Source organism: Oncorhynchus nerka, linkage group LG1 (genome assembly GCF_034236695.1).
Source record: "Oncorhynchus nerka isolate Pitt River linkage group LG1, Oner_Uvic_2.0, whole genome shotgun sequence".
NCBI classification, from domain to species: Eukaryota; Metazoa; Chordata; class Actinopteri; order Salmoniformes; family Salmonidae; genus Oncorhynchus; species Oncorhynchus nerka.
The window spans coordinates 21367458-21385391 of record NC_088396.1 but is presented as its reverse complement, the minus strand read 5'-3'; the positions used below and the strand labels follow the sequence as shown (position 1 = coordinate 21385391).

The window sequence follows — 17934 nt, the reverse complement described above, 5'->3', positions numbered from 1 at the left end:
ACGGGGCCAGACGGATTACCAGGATGTGAACTCCAAGCATGCACGGACAAACTAGAAAGTGTCTTCACTGACATTTTCAACCTCAACCTCTCCCTGCCCGAGTCTGTTTCAAGTAGACCGCCATAGTCCCTGTGCCCAAGAAAGCGAAGGTAACCTGCCTAAATGACTACTGCCCCATTGCACTCACGTCGGTAGACATGAAGTGCTTTGAAAGGCTGGTCATGGCTCACATCAACACCATAATCCCGGAAACCCCAGACCCACTCCAATTCATATACCACCCCAACAGATGATGCAATCTCTATTGCACTCCACACTGCCCTTTCCCACCTGGACAAAAGGAACACCTATGTGAGAATGCTGTTCATTGACTACAGCTCAGCGTTGAACACCATAGTGCCCACAAAGTCCATCACTAAGCTAAGGACCTTGGGACTAAACACCTCCCTCTGCAACTGGATCCTGGACTTCCTGGCGGGCCGCCCCCAGGTGGTAAGGGAAGGCAAAAACATCTGCCACGCTGATCCTCAACGCTGGGGCCCCTCAGGGGTGTATGCTTAGTCCGCTTCTGTACTCCCTATTCACCTACGACCGCATTGCCAAGCACGACTCCAACACCATCATTAAGTTTGCTGACGACACAACAGTGGTAGGCCTGATCACCAACAACGATGAGACAGCCTATAGGGAGGTGGTCAGAGAACTGCCAGTGTGGTGCCAGGACAACAAATTCTCCCTCAACATGAGCAAGACAAAGGAGCTGATCGTGGATTACAGGAAAAGGAGGGCCGAACACACCCCCATTCACACAGACAGGGCTGTAGTGGAGCGGGTCGAAAGTTAAGCTTCTTGATGTCCACATGCCCAACAAACTATCATGGTCCAAACACACCAAGACAGTCGTGAAGAGGGCACAACAACTTTTCCCACTCAGGAGACTATTTGATTTGTCATGGGTCCCCTGATCCTCAAAAAGTTCTACAGCTGCACCATCGAGAGCATCCTGACCGGTTGAATCATCACCTTGGTATAGCAACTGCTCGTTATCCGACCACAAGGCGCTACAGGGGGTAGTGCCTACGGCCCAGTAAGTCACTTGGGCCAGGCTTCCTGCCTTCCAGGACCTATATACTAGGCGGTGTCAGAGGAAGGCCCCAAAAAATTGTCAAATACTCCAGTCATCCAAGTCATAGACTGTCCTCTCTGCTACCGCATAGCAATCGGTACCAGAGCACTAAGTCTAGGTCCAAAAGGCTTCTTAACAGCTTCTATCCCCAAGCCATAAAACTAAACAATTCATCAAATGCCCACCCGGACTATATACTTAAACTCCCCTTTGTTTTTACACAGCAGCTACTCGCTGTTTATTATCAATGCAGTCTACGTACAAATTACCTCGACTAACCTGTACATTGACTCGGTACTGGTACCCCCTGTATATAGCCTCATTATTCTTATTTTATTGTGTTACTTTTCTTTTATACTTTAGTTTATTTAGTAAATATTTTCTTAACCAACAATGGAGTTCAAGAAATGGAGTTAAGGGCTTGTAAGTAAGCATTTCACAGTAAGGTCTACTGTGGTATTCAGCGCATGTGATAAATTCAATTTGATTTGTTCAACCATAAACTGTCCAGCTGCACAATAACTAGGGCTGGGGATTGCCAGGGACCTTATGATACGATATTATCATGATACTTAAATCTAATCAACATTTATTGGTAGCGTATACAGTTTAGCAGATGTTATAACAGGTGCAACAAAATGCTTATTTTACTAGCTCCTAACAATGCAGTAAAATGTCAGACAAGTACACAAATAATTGTACCCAAAAAATATATCTTGAAACGTCGTAATGAATCCAATTCAGCCAAATAGCACTGTAACATTAATCCACATGCAATCTATAGGTATATATACACCGGATGAATTTACACAAGATATACTAAGAATGATATGTACAGCAGTAGATATAGTAGAATGAGCCATGTCAAGAATCCAGTATATAAATAAATGAATATAGTGTGTACAAACAGTGTAACTAAAATACAATGCACGGTAGTATAAATAATAGAATAAGCTTTGTCGAGAATACAGCATGTAAATACACAGTACAAAACCCCATGACAAAATGGATAGAATTGCAGGACCAAAGTCCAGAATACACATATATATGTATATGAATGGTGTGTATAGACAGTATATAAATAGAAAAGGTGTACACATCAGTAGTTCTATAGGATGAGCCACGGCTAGAATACAGTATATACATATATAAAGTAGGTAAAACAGTATGTAAACATTAATAAAGTTGGCTTTTTAGGTGCCGATATGATTTGTATAGAGATGATGTATGTATCACGATGCCATATGTATTGGATTTATTTGTGACTCAATGTTACAAACATACAGCACATCGTTACGTCAGCTGCAGAGCGAAAAGAGAGCAATGAGAAAATAAGTATCGATATATCGTCAACAATAATATTGTGATACTCAACTGTATCGATTTTTTGCCCCGTCACTACAAAGAACACACTACCGCCACCAGGTAGCAGAGTGTCCTCAATCAGTTGTTAAAGCCCTCTTTGGTTCACCTTCCCCGTGCTGCAAAGGGACATGATTTCATAAGTCTGTGAGAATGTGACACTTTGTTTTGGTTTGGGGGTTTTATACCACTTACTGTGATTGTATCCTTCAAATATCACATTTGAAATGTAGTTTGTTCAAGGACTGTATGTTGATACAAATGTAAATTGGTGTACGCTGCAGAATATTTTATACAAATGATGCATTTTGCTCTTTCCTCCCTCCCTTTCCCTCAGATGAGTCTTGGTTTTTATTTGTTAGGCAATTGAGTAAAAATACCTCTGTTCTGAGGCAAACCTAGACCCGTCTGTAGATCCCAGACAAAGCAACAAGGAATCTGACCAGTTCAAAGACTACACACTCACTCCCAACCTATCGGGCTAATTGCCAAGATTCTTCATCCTTGGCACTTGTGTTCTTTCCGTTTCTTATAATTTCTCTCAAATGGCATAATTACCGGCATTTCCGTTCAATTTGTCTAATGCAAAGGCTATTGAGATCATAACACTGTTGGGTGGGATTCAAACCGCTGCTTAAGTCAATAATGATGCGATCTAAATGGTCTTAAATCAGACATCTCCTGGCACAGACAGCGTGGTTCACAGGGCGGGCATGAGCATCCACCAACAGCCTGCCAAAGGACTGGCATGGCCGCTGTGTTTAATGTAATTGACCGAGTCACCCGTAGAGGAGATGTATTAGTTAACCAGGGCCAAATAAATTATCTTATGGCTTGTGATACTAGTACTACTACCAGTTAAGAATAAGAGGTGTGCAGGCGGAAGTATGTGAAGAAAGGGTTCTAAACTTTTCTATGGCAGGTTTGTTTGAATTGCAGCCTGACCCTGCCTCTACACCTCCGTCTGTTCTATCTTATCTCCCTCTTCCTTTTAACTGTTCGTAAATTGAATGGAGGCCAGGCCGCCTCAAATCTCACACGGACACAAGGTCCTCCGCAATCAAACGTTCTTCGTATGCCACAGACAGGGTTTCACAACACAAACAGAACTGTTGTTCGTTTGTGAAACTTGTGGTCTAATAGTTTAAACAGCAGATGATTGTCTCGTTTCACGAGCTACTGCGTAAAACTCAAAGGAATGCGTCGAACACAGGAAGGCAAAATGCAGTTGGACTGATGTGAACAAGCAAATATGTCCATTAATGATTCCCTACAAAGTAGGCTTTCGCTTACATGTGTGGCTTGGCTAATGTTGCCGCACGAGGTACAGCTAGGTTGTTTTATGATAGCAACTATGTTGTAAGCTTCTAAATGTATCAAGGAGTAGGTAGCGATGATGATGATAGGATACAATAGTATAAGGGTGCATGCAATAGGCTAGGCTATGGCTTTCATCATTCTGACTGCAAAGATTAAACCATTCACGCAAACCGTTCAGGCTACTCATTTACTATGGAATATTCTTCCCGAATTGTTTTACTGATACATTCATTCCAAAAATATATAAAATCGCTGTCTGAATCTCATTGTAGCCACATCTCCTTCTGCCCAGTGACTGCTCGTTGTTACATTCATTGTATGTAACCGCGGGCTATTTACACAAAGTGCTTTGAAGCGTGAAGAGCAATTGCCTGCAAATCCAGCAGGGCGCTAACAAAGCCTTACCTAGGAAATGTGCCCGTCTTCATTGTTTTCGGGAAAGGTACTGTCCGTTTTCTCCTCCCGTTAACCGAGCTGCACGCCGCTGTATCAAATCCGATGCATGAATACTGCACATTTGTTGCCTGGCTACCCAGACTCCTCGCTCCGGCCAAACGCCACGCCCACGGACGAGGAAAAAACTATTTAGCGAACACAGAGCAGCAGAATAGTTCAGTTTGAGTCGTCAGGCTAGCACATTCGGTCTGTTTTGTCTGTCATATTGGCCTTTTATCAATTAGATTTGCTCGCCTCCTGCGTCCTCTCTCGCCTGCTTTTGCAAAAGGTCAAAGTTAATCGAGGAGAGTCGGCAAGGAGCGTGAACTTGGATGAAAATGGCTTGCTTGAAATGAGACGGTCCTGCTCCACTCAAGCGTCATTAGGCAAATTACGTTTACACAGGGGTGGATCCGAAAATAAATGCGTAAAGTGCTCAAAACAAATTGTTATCTGTGCAAGACATTGTATAGATGAAATAATAAGCATCATATTGTTTTTAAACGTGTGCATGTTTTTGTCCTCTGACAAAACAGAAGCTGATTTCAAAACTCTTTCAGTTAGGATACACATGGTACTTTAATCCTTTGATGTTTTGGGGAAACCAATAAGTGGTCGAGCATTTTTAAATCTGCCACACCCCTATGTTACTTATTGTTTTATATATGAAATGTCTTGCTCAACTAACTTTATTTGTTTTGAGCACTTTACACATTTATTTTGCGATCCACCCCTGTAAACGTTTGCCTAATGACATACAAGTGGAGAAGGACCATCTCGTTTCAAGCAAGTGCATTTCCATCCACGTTCACTCTCCTCAGCATGTCTCCTCAATTAACTTTGACCTTTTTCAAAAGGAGGCGAGAGAGGACGGAGCGAGGATGCAGAAGGTGAGCAAATCTAATTGATAAAAGGCCAAGAGTATCCTCCATGAAAGGTGGCTATCGAGGAGAGGAGGACACTCTTCTGTTTGCCTACTAACAAATTGACACATTCCTCGACCAATCAACCACATTAAATGATATAATGATATAAAAATAAAGTACTAATGTTACTAGCCCCACTACAACAACAAAAATACTTAAATATATGTAATTTTGTCCTATAAAATGTCTGACCGGTGGCTTCAAAGCCTCTCATTGGCCAATAGATAGCATTAGCAACCCAGGGTTTATATAGGCCTACATCATTGGTTGTTACCAGGTTGTAACCTATTTGTAATATAGTGCCTTTAAGTGTGGGGGATCATCAGCCACGAGTTGACTTGAAGCAAAGAACTGCAATTTAAAGAGGTAAATTGTAAAAAAGTAAAACGGGCTAATTTCCTATTTTAGCTACCAATAGATGGTTGGTTGCTTAGCAACAATGCACAATAAGCACTTGTGTCTCATACGTCATTACAATTGTTGGTAAACTAGATAGCACATTTTTTGCCATATAAGCATTGACATGAAATCAGTCAAAACACTTCAAAACAAGAAAATGGTATCAAGAACAAGATGAAACTAGCTGAAATGAGACACGATTCCCCACATGGCAGTTTCTTGTCATTGTTAGCCATCTGGCCATCCATAATCACAACAACTCAGAGACTTCTGCCTTCTTCATGTCAAGTCCAAATGGAGACCTAATGAAAGACTTGCAGCCTAATGTGCTGGACTGCTAAATCCTTATGCAGAACTACAATTCCCTGATGAAGGCATGGAGTCATATTATCTCTAGGATGCTGCCTATATAGTAGCATCACATCTATGTTGTCCCATGGCCGCTGCATTCGTGTGTGTGATCCGTGCGTGTGTCTGTTTGCATTTGTGTTTATCTTGTCTTTTCCAAGACTTACCTCATCTGGTGCCCCTATTTCTTTTAGTCCATGTGTCTTCTAGGATAGAATGGGACCCTGGGAAAAAAGAAAGTTCCAAATTAGGTAGGAGACATAACGCGTGTGTACTTGTGTTAGTTTGCATGCAGTCATGTGTGTATGTTTGTGTGCTTTGTTGTGAGTTGGCAAGTGTGTGGATGTTTGAGCTCCACTATTGGTTTGTGTGTGTTGGTCTTTCATTTGTGCTCAAGCATGTGTGTTTATACTGTTTGTGGAAGTGTGGGCATGTGTTTTCCTGGCCCTTAGCCTGTGTGTTTGTGCGCTGCTTTCTTAATTGTCTCATCAGTAAATGTCAAATGTCCAAATGGCTCCTCGGTCCAGATTTATTTATTCATTTGTACTCCATCAGATGCAGCCACTGCTGCGGCACGCTGCAATTACAGCAGAGCACAGAAATATGTCCATGAATAATAAATCACTACACAACTAGAGCTGGCCAGCCGGATGGCCATGTACAGTCACAGTTGCATAGAGATAATCAACATAAATAGAGCAATATTTTTTATTTCATTTTACCATGGCTTTAGCAGGTATACTAGATATATTTGCTGAGAGCATATTGTCTTACAGCAATGACCTACACTTTTAAAAATGAAGGTGCAAGTTGGAACCAAATAAGGTTGCTGAGAGTGATGACATGGGGGAACCATTTTAGTGTCTTTGAAGAATCCTAAATGGGTTTGTTCTTTGACAAACCAAACAAAAATGTAAAACCCAGAATGTTTCGGCCCTCCAGGACCGGTTTTGAATAGCCCTGTTTTAGGGTTTTAAACCTTATTTGCATATTTCCCAGAGTACCTTTCAAGTTAATTTTAGAATTACCAGTACCACCAAAGAGTTTCTAAACCCAGAGGCGCAACATTGCGAGTCTTCCGGGAACGCTTGCAAAACAGAGCAAACGGACCAGGCCGGGGTTTGGGGTTTGAGTAGTCAATGAGAGAAGTGAAAATTACTCCTTAGCTGTTAATTTTCACAAAATATAAAGGCACAACCTAGATTAGAGCCAATGTCCTAAGTAGTTGAACATGTTATTACTCCAACCTCATGAAAGTGACAAACCGATACATTTTCACTTTTGTCAAAAACTACTTTATAACAAAGGAGTGCCTTTGATTTGACGGCTTGCACATGAGCAGTTCAGCGAGAGACAACCGTTAGACCTGATGATGTGTTTCTGGGCATGAGCTTAGCTAGCCAATGTCGTCATGACAAGTGTGATCGGGGATTTCTATTGGATAAGCACTTTCTGGACATCTTCATATTGTACTGTCTTTGGTCCCACCCATGACGGTATTTTGTAGTGACAGAGAAATGGTTGTTGCATTGATTCATTTTCAGTCCTGGGGACTTCACCAAGTGAGATTCTGAATGAATATACTGTACGTTGTCATTAAAATTTAATTAATTAAGACAATACATAATACGGTGGTCTGAACCCCATAGTTTTGAGGCCACATCAGGCCTGCAAGTCACATTATGCTGGTTTGCAAAGTGATGTGTAATTCCTATTGGAATCAAATCAAATCAAATCAATTTATATAGCCCTTCGTACATCAGCTGATATCTCAAAGTGCTGCACAGAAACCCAGCCTAAAACCCCAAACAGCAAGCAATGCAGGTGTAGAAGCACGGTGGCTAGGAAAAACTCCCTAGAAAGGCCAAAACCTAGGAAGAAACCTAGAGAGGAACCAGGCTATGTGGGGTGGCCAGTCCTCTTCTGGCTGTGCCAGGTGGAGATTATAACAATCCTGGAATTATAACAATGCCTGGAATCCAGGCAGAGGGGGGATATCAAACATTTAGAATTGTTATTCTCCCCAAAACCTGCATTCAGAATGAACATGGTTGGGAAGACAAAAATGTGAAAATACCTTTAACATGGAACAACCATTTCAGTAACGAGTGGAAAAGTTCAGAATTGTTATTTAATTTATGGTTGAGTAGAATAAGATTAATTCATCAATCAATGTACATGCAGAAACATAGTAGAAACAAACTATTTCAAAAATCAACCTGCAAAGAGCTTGCTGGCAATTATGGTATTGATGGGCGTGGTTTTGGTTCAACTCTGGTTATTAACATTAACACTGGGATTCTTTCACACCAATGTGTGTTAGTTTAACTCTTTACAGTGTTTATTAAATTCCTGAATCAACACTAGTTAACACTGGCCAGTGTGCTGTGTGCTATGAAAGCGACACATCTGCATGCTTCTAAACATTTCAAGAATCTTTAGATGCAACATCAGAGGTTCTTTATAGGGCAAGAGATCTCCAAGGAACCTTACGAGCTGAGGAATAACACATTTTTTCAGTGTAGGAAAAACATGTTGCAGAAGAGAGATTTCAATAGATAGAGCAGCAGAGATGATCAATACAGTATAGACTAACAGAGGATGTGTAGCACTGAAAGACACTCAAAGGGCCTTTGCAGAGTGGACTAACATACACACAGTCACAGTGAGACACACACACACACACACACACACACACCAATACTCACAGCCTTTACACAGAAACGTCCATTCATACACATATTTACAGATCTATCTACTGCAATTGGATGAGTGATTACACACACTCACTCAGAGACTTCTCCAGACAGTGACTGTTAACACACACACACAGACCACTCCAGAGCAGATGACTACCACACTCACAGGTGAGCTGTCAGTGTCTGAATTCTCTTCCACCTCAAATTACATAATGTAAAAATGTTACACCCATGATCTAGGGGAGCAGAGACACAGTAGCCCATCCAGCTGTCCCTCTCTGATCCCCTGTGTGTGTGTGTGTGTGTGTGTGTGTGTGTGTGTGTGCGTGCGTGCGTGCGTGTGTGTGTGAACTGTAAACTGTATGGCCTAAGTAGTTGCCGGATGTAAGTCATAGTAAGTTGCCTTAGGCCCTAGACAAATTATGACTTATATCCTCTCCACCTCACCTCTTTCTTTTCCTCCTGGTCCTACCCTCTCCTCTCCCCCAGATCAGGTGCAGTAGCTGAACACATGAGCCAGGTGCTTATCCTCTTATCCAGGTATGCCATATATGTACAGTACATAGTGTCAATCACCAACACTTTATATCCCTGCCTTTCTTCTGGGCTTGGATTACATAGTGACTGACTGTGTGTGTGTGCATGTTTGTCAGTGTGAGAAAGAGAGAGCATTGTGTATGAGACACGTGTGTGTGTGCGTGCGAGCATGCCTGCGTAGCTCACCTTTCAACATACCTCCTCTGAGCAGTCTCTTTGAACATGGCCAACGATCAGGCTTGCTGCTCTAAATACTGTAGGAACCTGCATCTGGCTTCCTGTTGGCTCTCTCTCAGCGCTATGAGTCAGGCTACTCTCAAAGACACACTCCTCCCCCTCCCCCATCTCCCCATTTTCAATGAAATCACCTCTCTCGTTAGTCGGTGAGCTCCTTCACTCTTCCACCCATAGAAGCCGTTGGTACTATAGTTAGTTAACTTCCTGTCTGTGATGTTTTGAAACCTCTACGGTTTCCATTTTAATCTCCCACTTAATTACTCTCAACTTAATTAGTATCATCATCATCATCATGATCATTATTATCCACTGTATGTCATCACTGTTTTTGTCTTCCACTTGTTCCTGTCTTTCTTGTCCTTGTGGTCATCATCATGGATGTCATCACTGTGACGTCCTCTATTTGCGTTTGTCCATCATCATCATCATCATCCTTTTCCGTTCAGTACTAGGACCATGTGATGACCATGGAGTTAGGGAGCATATCATCTTTAGTCTCTAAGCATCCTCTGAACAGCTGGTCACCACTCGGATCCACCCAGAATGCTGTTTCCCGCGACAGTAATCAGGGCCGTTACCACAGCAAACGAGCGTAGCCGTTTCCATAGCAATGGAACCGTCCTATCTTGGCGGTCGTCCCGTGGTTTAAAGCTCTGCTCATTTCATCCCATCTGTTTCCACTGATTAGCGTGCAGCCACTGATTGAATATGAGTCAATACGTCACAAAGCAGTGCTGACACAACACCCCTCTGGATCCGACTGGTTCTTAGAAGATGGGCTGAAGGCAGGGGCAACAGGAACAGCAAAGTGATGGTAGCAACTTTCTGTAGTGATCCTCGCTATATGAGCCACGTTACAATTATCACCAAGTGGGAGTTTGAATTGGGGTCATCTCCCCGCCCTGCCGTTTGCTACATTGCTGATGGAGTGGGATGGTGCCAGTGAGGCCGTCAGAGAGGTGTGCACACGTGAGGGTCTTGGTATAGAGGAGCGTGGGGACACGCTTTCATGAAGAAGTGGGGTAATGTAGCGACGTTTACAGTCGTCGGACCCAGGTTCGAGTCACGGTCAGAGCTACCCCCTGAATTCACTCCATGTCTTTACAGTGTTCATCATGTTGTTCATGGGTACCTCTGTACATTAAGAGGGTTTACTCCATCATTAACCTCTAAAGTTGCATTTATTCTTGTTCAACAGTTCTGATGATATAGCCAATCATGTAGCATTCTCATTTGGCCACTGCTGGAGAGGCTTTCCAATGAAGATTGTCTCAACTGAATAAGATACCGTGAGTGATGTGGATCAGTAGACATGGTCTGTGGCACATGCAGCATGTAACTTGACTACAAACACTTTCGGACGTACAGTGCCTTCAGAAAGTATTCACACCCCTTGACTTTTTCTACATTTTGTTGTGTTACAAAGTGGGATATAATTGTTACGATCTACACAAAATACTCTGTAATGTCCAAGTGGAAGAACAATTCTAACATTTGTATAAAAATCAAACACTAATATATCTTGATTGGAAAAGTTTTTAACCCCCGGAGTCAAGACATGTTAGAATCACCTTTGACAGTGATTACAGCTGTGAGTCTTTCTGGGTAAGTCTCTAAGAGCTTTGCAAACCTGGATTATGCAGTATTTGCACATTATTCTAAAATTCTTCAAGCTCTGTTAAGTTGGTTGATGATCATTGCTAGACAGCCATGTTGAAGTCTTGCCATAGATTTTCAAGACGATTTAAGTCAAAACACATAAAGGAACGGAGCATTGACAGTGCAGGTGGCCAGTGAGTTGAGGGAACTGTAGAGAAACCATATGCTGGTTGTATGGACTTTATGTTGTCATAGGAGATGAGAGAGAGAGAGAGAGAGAGAGAGAGAGAGAGAGAGAGAGAGAGAGAGAGAGAGAGAGAGAGAGAGAGAGAGAGAGAGAGAGAGAGAGAGTTTTTGTATGAAGAACCAAATTGTTTGCTGTTAATTAGACTGAAACACACATCTACCTTCAGGTCAACTGTGATTGTAAACACACCGCTTCACCTCTGTGTGTGTGCATGCAGCCAGCTGTGTCTCACCTCTCTCTGAAGGCCAATTAGTAGTCCCCCCACATTCCCTTTTTTCTTTTCTCTCTTATCTACAACTCCCCCTTCTTTCCCTCTTTCCCCTCTTTTTCCTCTCCTTCCTTTTTAACTTGCTCAGAATTTTCACACAAGAAGTTTGAAATCTTTGGTCTTTCCCAGCATCCTTCACACCATCTGTCTTTCTCGGAATCTTTTAAAGATAATCTCTTCTCAATTCCCAGAAAGACAGGGACCTTCCCCTATCACCACCTCTCATTTTCTCTGTCACCTTCTCTCTCTCATCCATGACGTTCTCTCTCTTTTCTTCACACCTTACAACACACACTGACACAAACACACACACAAACATATACTCATCTTGCCCCATCCAACAAAACAGTCTCCTACTCCATAAACAATGGGAGACGATAATACAACAATTTTGACTCTGATGTCACTACGATAGCAAACACATTCCAATCTTAATGTCTTACACAAGTAATGTCTCATGTTAACACATCATTGGTGTGATATAGTGATAACCGTCGACTAACGTCATTGATGTTTTCTTTTTGTGCACACACACACACACACACACACACACACACACACACACACACACACACACACACACACACACACACACACACACACACACACACACACACACACACACACAGTGTGTCAGATCTATCACCAACACTCTGTCCCTTGCTCATACTCAGTAATCTGCTCATTATCAGGCTGGTGGTGATGTAAGCTGGATGTTAAAGTCTGTAATAGTTACATGGTGTTTGACAGTTTCGACAAAGGCTTCAAGCTCATTGTCAGGGCTGTCGGAATCAGTCCAATCTGTTAACAGAGACAACCAAAAAGTAACATGGGAAAGAAGGATATAAAATATGATAATGAACCATGAACATCAGATGTGTACATACTGTAAATGTATACACCTGCATAATGCAGGCATACTCAAACTGATTGCTGAAAACACATGGCAACATTCGCGAATACACACACAGGGAGCTGTCCACTTCTATCAACACAAACAAGTTGCCTGTAATGCTTACACACAAGCATAATAAATCTATACCCAGTAATGGGGAAATGTCTATTTCTCCTCTGGTTCACTTCTAGTTGTTTCAGTCACTGATGCCTCTCTTACAGCTCCACATATGAGACCCATATGTTTCTTTCTCTTGTCCTCCCCCTCACTCCTTTTAACACAACCAAACATGGAGTGGGGACGGTAATAACCACAACACCTTCCTCTGGCGGAGCTCTGTCTCCTTGTCCTCCTCCGACAGCGGCTCCCTTACACTCGCCCGCCACTAGCTCGCTGGGAAGTAGGTTGTTGCCATGGTGACAGTGCACTTGACGGACAGGTTTGTGTATGTATACTGGCGCTCAGTGAGGAACGTCCCCATTACCTGCAATTAGCAGCTCCACTACTCTACACACACACACATACACACATATTTACAGTTGGCTCCAAAATGACTGGCACCCCTGACTGGCAATGCACAAACAATTCTTTAAAAAATATAAACAATATAATTATAGAGATAAGCTCAAAATACCAACATGTGAGAAATACTGTACTTTATTAATGTTTCAGTGGAACCAACCAAAATCATACAATTATTTAATACAACATAAATTTCACCAAAATCAAGGTTTCATAATTATTGACACTCCTCATTTAGTACTAATGCAAACAACTCTGGCAAGGATAACAGCATGGAGTCTTTTCCTGTAATGTTTGACAAGGTTAAGGAACACATTTGGAGGGATTTTGGACCATTCCTCTATGCAGATCCTTTCAAGATCCTTCACATTCTTGGGTTTGCGCTTATCAACTTCCCTCTTCCACTCAGCCCACAGGTTTTCCATTGGATTGAGGTCCGGCGACTGAGATGGCCATGGCAGAACATTGATTTTGTTGTCACAGAACCATTTCTGTGAGGATCTTGAGGTATGTTTTGGGTCATTGTCTTGTTGGAAAGTCCACATATGGTCAAGTTCCAGACTTCTGGCAGAGGCAACCAGATTGTCAGACAAAATTGCCTGATACTTGGTGGAATTATGCCATCAATCTTAACCAGTGCCCCTGGACCTCTGGAATTAAAACAGCCCCAAAACATCACTGACCCACCACCATATTTCACCGTGAGTATGAGGTGCTTCTCCTTGTATGCATCTCTGTTTCGACGCCAAACATGCCGATGCTGTATCTGACCAAACATTTAATTTTGGTCTCATCTGACCAGAGCACCTTCTTCCAGTCATAATTTAAATGACGTTTGGCAAACTCCAAGCGCTTGCGTCTGTGTCTTGGGGTCATTAAGGGCTTTCTTCTGGCAACTCTTCCAAAGAGCCTGTGGTTGTGGAGGTGGCGTCTGATGTTGCTTTTTGAAACCTGGTGATCCCAAGATGCCACCAAGGATGGCAATTCTTTCACAGTGATTCTTGGGGATTTTGTTGCTTCTCTCACCATCCTCCTCCCTATCCTGGTTGGGCAAAATGCATTTGCGTCCTCTATCCGTGAGGTTTTCAACTGTTCCATATCTTTTAAATGTTTTAACAATTGTCCTGACAGTGCTCAGTGGTATATTTAATTGTTTGTGTATCTTCTTGTAGCCATTACCAGATTTATGAAGGTCTACAACCATCTGTCAATTTTGAACTGCCAGTTCTTTTGTTTTCTTCATGGTGTTGGATGACAAAGGGATACTGCATGCTTGTTACCTCATTTTTATACCCTAGTGAAACAGGAAGTGATATAATGGCTCAATATAGTTCCTTAAGACTTAGATAAACATAAATAAGTGGAATTGAAGGGTGCCATTAATTGTGAAACCTTAATTTGGAGGACATTGATTTTTAATTAAATCAATAAATGATTTTGGTGGGTTCCATTGAAACATTAATAAAGTACAGTATTTCTCACGTTGGAATTTTGAGTTTATCTCTATAATTATATTGTTTATATTTTTTAAGTATTGTTTGTGCATTGCCAGTCAGGGGTGCCAGTCATTTTGGAGCCCACTGTATATACTGTATATATATAAAAACACCTACACACACACACACACACCTATATGTCAAAATACACACACGCACCTACGCGCACCCACCTAGACTAAATACAAACACTTATAAAACTGCTATACTCTCCTGAAACACATTATACTTAAGTATAACACACACCTACTAATTTGTATAAAAGTTGTATGCATGTGTGTCATGTGATATGCACATACCATACATGCACAGAGACCAGTTGTACAAACATCAACAATGCAGTCACATACTGTACACATGCACTCAAACAATTGGAGAGGCATACAAATATACCCACACACAAAAGCAGTCAGACACACACCACATATTACATACTGTCATACACTCTGTTTTCCTCAGCATATCAGATCATTTTTCACACACAAGTACAAACTCCAAACAAACAAACAAATCAACAGCCAGGCCCGCCCAGATCTACACGGTACATTTACAGCAACATTTTTACAGTTAGCTACTGTAATTCTATATTACAGTACTGTACTGTAAAGAGCAATGCATTTTGGGAGCTCAATGGCATTTTGCTACACTGCTGTAAAATTACAACAATTGCTATAATTGTACAATACAATTTCAGCAGAACACTGAATTATGGTGTATTGTGAGAAAAGGTTGTGGGTGGTGAAATAATCTCTGGCTCATAAAAATATTTTGAGGCATGCCTTTTGAGGCTCATTGGTGAAAATGCTTTACCCCACAGAATACAGTGTCATAACATATTAAAAAATGTGTCCTGTAAATCTATAGTAATTTACTGGCTACTGTGATACCAGTTTTTATTTTACCTTTATTTAACTAGGCAAGTCAGTTAAGAACACATTTTTATTTTTAATGACAGCCTAGGAACAGTGGGTTAACTGCCTGTTCAGGGGTGGAACAACAGATTTGTACCTTGTCAGCTCGGGGGTTTGAACTTGCAACCTTCCGGTTACTAGTCCAACGCTCTAACCACTAGGCTACCCTGCCACCCCAGTAATTCATTGTATTTCAGTACCACCTCACAGAATACTGAAATACAATGAATTAGTGGTTAGAGCGTTGGACTAGTAACCGGAAGGTTGCAAGTTCAAACCCCCGAGCTGACAAGGTACAAATCTGTTGTTCCACCCCTGAACAGGCAGTTAACCCACTGTTCCTAGGCTGTCATTAAAAATAAAAATGTGTTCTTAACTGACTTGCCTAGATAAATAAAGGTAAAATAAAAAACTGGTATCACAGTAGCCAGTAAATTACTATAGATTTACAGGACACATTTTTTAATATGTTATGACACTGTATTCTGTGGGGTAAAGCATTTTCACCAATGAGCCTCTTATGCCTCAAAATATTTTTAAATCTAAAAACCTTTTCCTGTAAATCTACAGAAATGTACTGACTACTGTGCTGCCAGTAATTTACTGTAATTCAGTACTACACTTATAGAACACAGTACCATACTGTAATTGTGATGTACCAAATACCTTTTGTGTGCGCATGCTGTTGTTGTGGTTCATTAACACACTTTGAGGCGTATCTTGTAAGAGGCTATACTTGTTGCATCCGTTAGTGAGAGTGCTGTACCAATTTAAGTAATATGTGGTAGTAGTTCCCTAACAGTTAAATATATATAGGGGACAGATCAGATACATCTCAGACCTTCAATGGGCGTTTAGCTCTTTTTGAACTGTTTCTCCCTGTCGTCACTGCCAGTTTCAAAGCCTTGTTAAGGCCTCTACAAGTGATATCAAACACCAAATATTAATTTGGTATTCTGTAATATAGAATTACATATTTACTGTTAGCAACTGCTATAATTTTATTACAAAACAATTGAACAATAAAGTACTGTATTGCTGTATATGTATATTGGGGTGGCAGGGTAGCCTAGTGGTTAGAGCGTTGGACTATTAATTGGAAGGTTGCAAGTTCAAATCCCCAAGCTGACAAGGTACAAATCTGTCGTTCTGCCCCTGAACAGGCAGTTAACCCACTGTTCCTAGGCCGTCATTGAAAATAAGAATTTGTTCTTAACTGACTTGCCTAGTAAAATAAAAAACTGGTATCACAGTAGCCAGTAAATTACTATAGATTTACAGGACACATTTTTTAATATGTTATGACACTGTATTCTGTGGGGTAAAGCATTTTCACCAATGAGCCTCTTATGCCTCAAAATATTTTTAAATCTAAAAACCTTTTCCTGTAAATCTACAGAAATGTACTGACTACTGTGCTGCCAGTAATTTACTGTAATTCAGTACTACACTTATAGAACACAGTACAATACTGTAATTGTGATGTACCAAATACCTTTTGTGTGCGCATGCTGTTGTTGTGGTTCATTAACACACTTTGAGGCGTATCTTGTAAGAGGCTATACTTGTTGCATCCGTTAGTGAGAGTGCTGTACCAATTTAAGTAATATGTGGTAGTAGTTCCCTAACAGTTAAATATATATAGGGGACAGATCAGATACATCTCAGACCTTCAATGGGCGTTTAGCTCTTTTTGAACTGTTTCTCCCTGTCGTCACTGCCAGTTTCAAAGCCTTGTTAAGGCCTCTACAAGTGATATCAAACACCAAATATTAATTTGGTATTCTGTAATATAGAATTACATATTTACTGTTAGCAACTGCTATAATTTTATTACAAAACAATTGAACAATAAAGTACTGTATTGCTGTATATGTATATTGGGGTGGCAGGGTAGCCTAGTGGTTAGAGCGTTGGACTATTAATTGGAAGGTTGCAAGTTCAAATCCCCAAGCTGACAAGGTACAAATCTGTCGTTCTGCCCCTGAACAGGCAGTTAACCCACTGTTCCTAGGCCGTCATTGAAAATAAGAATTTGTTCTTAACTGACTTGCCTAGTTAAATAAAGGTAAAATATTACCTGCACCATTCTGTAAATTATGGTGCATTGTGGAAAAAATGTTGTGGGAGGGGAAAGATTTGCTGGCTCATTAACATATTTTGAGGCGTGCCCTGTGAATGGCTATATTTGTTGCACCCGTTAGTGAGAATGCTATACCAATTTAACTGATATGTGGTAGTAGTGCCCTGACAATGTAATGGATATAGAGAACAGATCAGCTTGACTGTGTTTCTTGAACCTTTCATGGTTGAATATTAAGTGCTGAGCTGTTATAATGGCCAGTTTTGAAGTCTTTGTTTTGGTCTCTAGAATTGTAAGTGATATTGAACACCAACTAGTATGCTGTAATATACAAATGCCAACCTGCTTGCACTAACTAATCCCATGTAATTACTGTAAAATACCAACATTATTACAGGAGCATTTACTTTTTTAGAGCATATTTGGCAAATATTACAGTATTGTACTGTGTCATTGCTCTGCATTATCCAATTACTTACAGGAAGCTGGTTGAGAGTTACTGTGAATATTACAGTAACATACCT

General features: G+C 41.1%; 1 protein-coding gene across 2 annotated transcripts in view; it reads right to left on the bottom strand.

Moving 5' to 3' along the window:
* Positions 1-4524, bottom strand: part of LOC115117282 (beta-galactoside alpha-2,6-sialyltransferase 2-like) — a 64614-nt gene extending 60090 nt beyond the window's left edge. For both annotated transcript variants that reach the window (XR_010463609.1, XM_029645784.2), the window contains exon 1: positions 4214-4524. The gene's annotated coding sequence lies outside the window, so the exon portion shown is untranslated. The remainder of the gene's footprint in view (positions 1-4213) is intronic.
* Between the last annotated feature and the right edge of the window lie 13410 nt (positions 4525-17934).